Genomic DNA, 6,052 nt, shown 5'->3' with positions numbered 1-6,052 from the left:
TCAAATATCAGTTGCCCATAAAGCTGTGGGTTTATTTCTGGGTTCTCAGTTCTGTTCCATTGATCTATATGCCTGTTCTTTTGCCAGTACCAGGCTGTTTTGAGTACAACAGCTTTATAGTATAACTTGATATCTGGAACTATGATACCTCCCACTGTATTCTTCCTTTTCAAGATTGCTGAGGCTCTTCGTGTTCTCTTTTGGTTCCATATAAATTTTTGGAATATGTGTTCTATATCTTTTAAGTAAGTCATTGGTATTTTAATCAATATTGCATTGAATTTATAAATTGCTTTGGGTAATATAGACATTTTAATGATGTTTATTCTCCCTAACATGAACACAGTATATGCTTCCACTTGTTTGTATCTTCCCTGATTTCTTTTATCAATGTTTTATAATTTTCTGAGTACAAGTCTTTAATCTCCCTGGTTAAATTTATTCCTAGGTACTTTATTTTTTTGGTTGCAATGGTAAAGGGGATTGATTCCTTAATTTCTCTTTCTGACAGTGCATTGTTAGTGTATAAAAATGCCTCTGATTTCTGAGTATTAATTTTATATCCTGTCACCTTGCTGAATTCATCTACCAGGTCTAGTAGTTTTTTGACTGAGACTTTAGGGTTTTCTATATACAATATCATATCATCTGCAAATAATGATAGTTTTACTTCTCCTTTTCCAATTTGTATGCCTTTTATTTCTTTTTCTTGTCTGATTGCTGTGGCTAGGACTTCCAGACTATGTTGAATAAGAGTGTTGAAAGGGGGCACCACTGCCTTGTTCCTGATCTTAAGGGGATTGCTTTTAATTTTTGCCCATTGAGTATGATGTTGGCTGTGGGTTTGTCATAGATGGCCTTTATCATGTTGAGGTATGTTCCCTGTATTCCCACTTTGCTGAGAGTTTTGATCATGAATGGGTGCTGGATGTTATCAAATGCTTTTTCTGCATCTATTGAAATTATCATGTGGTTTTTCTCCTTCCTTTTGTTTATGTGATGAATCACATTGATTGATTGGCGAATATTGTACCAGCCTTGCCTCCCCAGAATAAATCCCACTTGATCATGGTGTATGATTTTTTTCATATATTGCTGGATCCAGTTTGCTAATATTTTGTTGAGGATTTTAGCATCTAAATTCATCAGGGATATTGGCCTATAATTTTCTTTCTTTGTGTTGTCTTTGCCTGGTTTTGGAATCAGAATTATGCTCAGCTCATAAAAGGAGCTTGGAAGTCTTCTTTCCTCTTGAATTTTTTGAAATAGCTTGAGAAGGATAGGAGTTAGTTCTTCTTTGAATATTTGGTAGAATTCACTTGTGAAGCCATCAGGCTTAGGGCTTTTTTTTGGGGTGGGGGAGTTTTTTGATTACTGTTTCAATCTCATTTGTTGTAATTGGTCTGTTTAGGTTTTCTGATTCTTCCAGATTAATTTCTGGGAGATTATATGTTTCAAGGAATTTGTCCATTTCATCTAGGTTGTCTAGTTTTTTGGCATACAGTTCTTCATAGTATTTTCTTACAATATTTTGTATTTCTGTTGTGTCAGTTTTTATTTCTCCACTCTCATTTCTAATTTCTTTATTTGAGTCTTCTCTCTTTTTTTCTTGGTGAGTGTGGTTAAAAGTTCATTGATCTTGTTTACCTTTTCAAAGAACCAGCTCCTGGTTTTATTGATCCTCTGTATTGTTTCTTTAGCTTCTATGTCATTTATTTCTGCTCTGATCTTAATTATTTCCTTCCTTCTACTAGCTCTGGGCTTTGCTAGCTGTTCTTTTTCTAGTGCTTTTAGATGTAGGGTCAGGTTGTTTATTTGAGCTTTTTCTAGCTTCTTGAGGTATGCCTGTAAAGTTATGAAATTCCATCTCAGGACTGCTTTTGCTGTGTCCCATAAATTTTGAGTTGATGTATGCTCATTATCGTTCTTTCCTAGGAATTTTTAAATTTCTTCTTTAATCTCATTGTTTACCCATTTGTTATTAATAACATGCTATTTAGTTTCCAAGTGTTTGAGTATTTTTCCATTTTCCTGTTGTGGTTGATTTCTAGTTTCATGCCATTGTGATCAGAGAAAGTGCTCGATATGATTTCAATCTTCTTAGATGTGTTGAGACTGCTTTTGTGCCCTAACATGTGGTCTATTCTAGAGAATGTACCATGAGCACTTGAAAAGAATGTATATTCTGCTGTTTTAGGGTGAAAGGTTCTCAAGATATCTATTAAATCGAGTTGATCTATTATATCCTTTAAGTCTGCTGTTTCTTTGTTAATGTTCTTTCTTGAGGATCTATCTAGTGATGTTAGCGGGGTATTGAAATTCCCTACTATTATAGTATTGCTGTTGATCTCGCCCTTTATTTTATTTTATTTTTTTTATTTTTCCAAAGTGGAAACGGGGTGAGACAGCCAGACAGACTCCCACATGCACCCAACCAGGATCCACCCGGCACGCCCACCAGGGGGCAACGCTCCTCCCCTCTGGGGCGTCGCTCTGTCATGACCAGAGCCACTCCAGCACCTGGGGCAGAGGCCAAGGAGCCATTCTGAGCACCCGGGCCATCCTCACTCCAATGGAGCCTCGCTGCGGGAGGGGAAGAGAGAGACAGAGAGGAAGGAGATGGGGAAGGGTGGAGAAGCAGATGGGCACTTCTTCTGTGTGCCCTGGCCAGGAATCGAACCCGGGACTTCTGCACACCAGGCCGACGCTCTACCACTGAGCCAACAGGCCAGGGCCGATCTCGCCCTTTAAATCCATCAAAGTCTGCTTTATATATTTAGGTGCTCCTATATTAGGTGCATAGATATTTATAATGGTTTTATCTTCCTGTTGGATTGCTCTCTTTATCATTATGTAGTGACCTTCTTTATCTCTTACTATAGTCTTTGTTTTAAAGTCCATTTTGTCTGATATAAGTATTGCTACCCCAACTTTTTTTTAATTTCCATTTGAGTGAAATATTTTTTCCATCCTTTTATCTTCAGTCTATGTGCATCTTTTGTTTTAAGGTTTGTCTTTTGTAGAAAGCATATGGGTCCTGTTTCCTTATCCACGCAGCTACCCTATGTCTTTTGATTGGATCATTTAATCCATTTACATTTAAGGTTATTATTGATATGTAATTGTTTATTGCCATTTTACTCTTTAAAACTATATTCCTCTTTGCCCTGGCCGGTTGGCTCAGTGGTAGAGCGTCGGCCTGGAGTGCAGAGGTCCCGGGTTCAATTCCCGGCCAGGGCACACAAGAGAAGTGCCAATCTGCTTCTCCACCTCTCCCTCTCTCCTTCCTCTCTGTCTCTCTCTTCCCCTCCTGCAGCCGAGGCTCCATTGGAGCAAAGATGGCCCGGGCACTGGGGATGGCTCCTCGGCCTCTGCCCCAGGTGCTAGAGTGGCTCTGGTCATGGCAGAGCGACACCCCAGAGGGGTAGAGCATCGCCCCCTGGTGGGTGTGCCGGGTGGATCCCGGTCAGGTGCATGCGGGAGTCTGTCTGACTATCTCTCCCCATTTCCAGCTTTGGAAAAATACAAAAAAAAAAAAAAAAAACTATATTCCTCTTTTGCTATATTCTTTTTCTCCTTTGATCTGTTTACAACAGGCCCCTTAGCATTTCTTGCAGCCTTGGTTTGGTTGTAGTGAATTCCTTGAGTTTTTATTGTCTAACAAGCTTTTTATTTCTCCTTCAGTTTTAAATGATAGTGTTGCTGGATAAAGTAGTCTTGGTTGTTGGCTCTTGTTCTGCATTACTTTAAATATTTCTTGCCATTCCCTTCTGGCCTCAAGTGTTTCTGTTGAGAAGTCAGAAGTCATCCTTATGGGGGCTCCTTTGTAGGTGATAGTTTTTTTTCTCCAACAGCTTTTAATATTTTCTCTTTATCACTTAGCTTTGGTATTTTAATTATGATGTGTCTTGGTGTTTATTTCTTTGGGTTTCTCTTTAATGGAGTTCTCTGTGCTTCCTGAACATGTGAGATGTTTTCCTGCCTTAACTGAAGGAAGTTTTTAGCTATAATATGCTTGAACAAAGTCTCTATCCCTTGTTTTTTCTCTTCTTCTTCAGGAACCCCTATGATGCAGATGTTATTTTTCTTCATGTTGTCACAGAGCTCTCTTAGAGTTTCCTCAGACTTTTTGAGTCTTTTTTCTTTTTTCTGCTCTGCTTTCGTGCCTTTATCTATCTTATCCTCTAACTCGCTGATTTGATTTTCACCTTCATCCATCCTGCTTTTAATTTCTTCCATTGTGTTCTTCATTTCTGATATTGTATTTGTCATTTCTGACTGATTTTTTTTTATTATTTCAATGTCCTTTTTTATATTTGCTATCTCTTTATTTAGGTGTTCGTAATGACCATCTATTGTTCTAATATCTTTGAGCATCTTAACAATCATTATTTTAAATTATGCATCTGGTAATTTGGTTATATCTGATTCATTCAGGTCCTTTTCTGGGGATTTCTCTTGATTCATTTGTGTTCCATTTCTCTTCCTTCTCATTTTCTCTGTGTAAAGGAAGTTTTTGGCCCCTAGAGTCCACAGGTGTGGCGTCTGTTCCCTAGGTATGGTCTGTGTGCAGGCCCACCACCCCCTCTGCTGTTGCTGCCTAGGGCATTTGTGTATAGGCGCTGCTGGTGTCTGCCCACTGGGGCTGTTGCTGTGGTTTCCATCTCTCCTTCACGGGAGTGCCTGTGATCACGTGCTCGGGTGTACAAGCCTTGGTGGCCTTGGCCTTTGCCCCACCCCTGTGGGTGGCATTATGCTTGGCCCTGAGGGCAGTGGCGAGCACCTTTGCTCAGCTGCTGGTCTCCGCCTGTTTCCGAGCTTTCACCCCATCGTTCAGGAGGAGCCTGCTGATGGGACAGCTGCAAGCCTTGACTCCACAGGCCAGGTGGGACTGCGTGCCCATGCTCAGTAGTGGGACTTTGCCTGTTCTGGGTTTTTGGCTCACCCCTGCAGGAGGAGCCGGCTCCCAAGTCAGGCCACAAGCCTTGGTTCCACAGGCAGGATAAGGCTGTGCTCCTGCACCCTTGCTCAAAGGCTGGTCTCCACCCCTTCTGGGGTTTCCACCATTCTCCCGCAGGCTGTATTACAAGCTGCCCATGGCTGGGCTTGACTGCTTTTGCACGCCACCTTCTCCCCAGCCAGGAAAGACTGAGCTCACACCTGGGCCCAGTGGTGGCCAGCCAGCTTCCACCCTTGCCGACAGAACCACACTTCCGCGTCCCACCACCACCCACCCTCCAGTGCACCCTCAGCCCTGTGGGGTGCGGGTGCTGCAGCTCAGACTCTAAGGCTCACTACTGTAGTCACGAAAGCTCCCTCCCTCTAAGAGACTCTGCTCTGAGTGCCGCAGCAGAGCTTGTTTGGCTGGTGTCCTGCTTCCCTTTGCTGATATTGCTGTTTCCAGGGGAAATATTCACTTCAGATTTGGGGAGTGACTCGTCCCAGGGGTTAGGCTGGCTGTCTCTCTAAATGTTTCTCCCTGTGCTTCCTAGATTACACTCTCTTCCTGCTACTCAGATACTCTCCTCTCTCCCTGTCCCCCAGAGCTCTGGGTGAGTGGTTGTGAGAGAGGTGTTCTGCAACGTCCCTTTAAGAAGAATCCTGGGTTTGAGAAATCAGACTCTTTCTCACAAACAGTATCCTGACTTGTTTCCAGCTAAATACTGTTCATACGCCTCTTCTAGGCTCTCGGGCTGCAGGCTGGGGCTTTGTTCCTGGGACTCAGGACCCTCCCCTCTCTGCTAAACTCACTTCCCACCACATGACTCTCTCCCGGCTGCTGTTCACTCCGGGGAGTTGGGCAGCCCTCTCCACATTTCCACTTTTTGTACCAGTCTCGGTGTGGCTTCTTCAGTGTTCCGTGGTTGAAGAGTCCTCTTAGTTTAGCCCAAAGTTGGTTTTTCCAGATGATAGTTCTTAAAATTAGTTTGTAATCTACTTTGGTTTTGGGAGGTAGATGTTGGTACGCCTGCGTACTCCAGCGCCATCTTGTCTTCTCGATATATACAATTTTAAAATCCGCAATACATTGAGACCACAAAAAGTGAACCAC

The 6,052-nt window shown here is 42.4% G+C and overlaps 1 non-coding gene across 1 annotated transcript; it reads left to right on the top strand.

Annotated features, from left to right (window-relative positions):
• Positions 1-3,164: 3,164 nt before the first annotated feature.
• Positions 3,165-3,240, top strand: TRNAS-GGA (transfer RNA serine (anticodon GGA)). The gene has a single exon. It is a non-coding gene; the product is annotated as a tRNA-Ser (tRNA).
• The last annotated feature ends 2,812 nt before the right edge of the window (positions 3,241-6,052 follow it).

Source organism: Saccopteryx bilineata, chromosome X (genome assembly GCF_036850765.1).
Source record: "Saccopteryx bilineata isolate mSacBil1 chromosome X, mSacBil1_pri_phased_curated, whole genome shotgun sequence".
NCBI lineage: Eukaryota > Metazoa > Chordata > Mammalia > Chiroptera > Emballonuridae > Saccopteryx > Saccopteryx bilineata.
The sequence above is the reverse complement of the archived record's forward strand: the minus strand, read 5'-3'. Positions and strand labels throughout refer to the sequence as shown.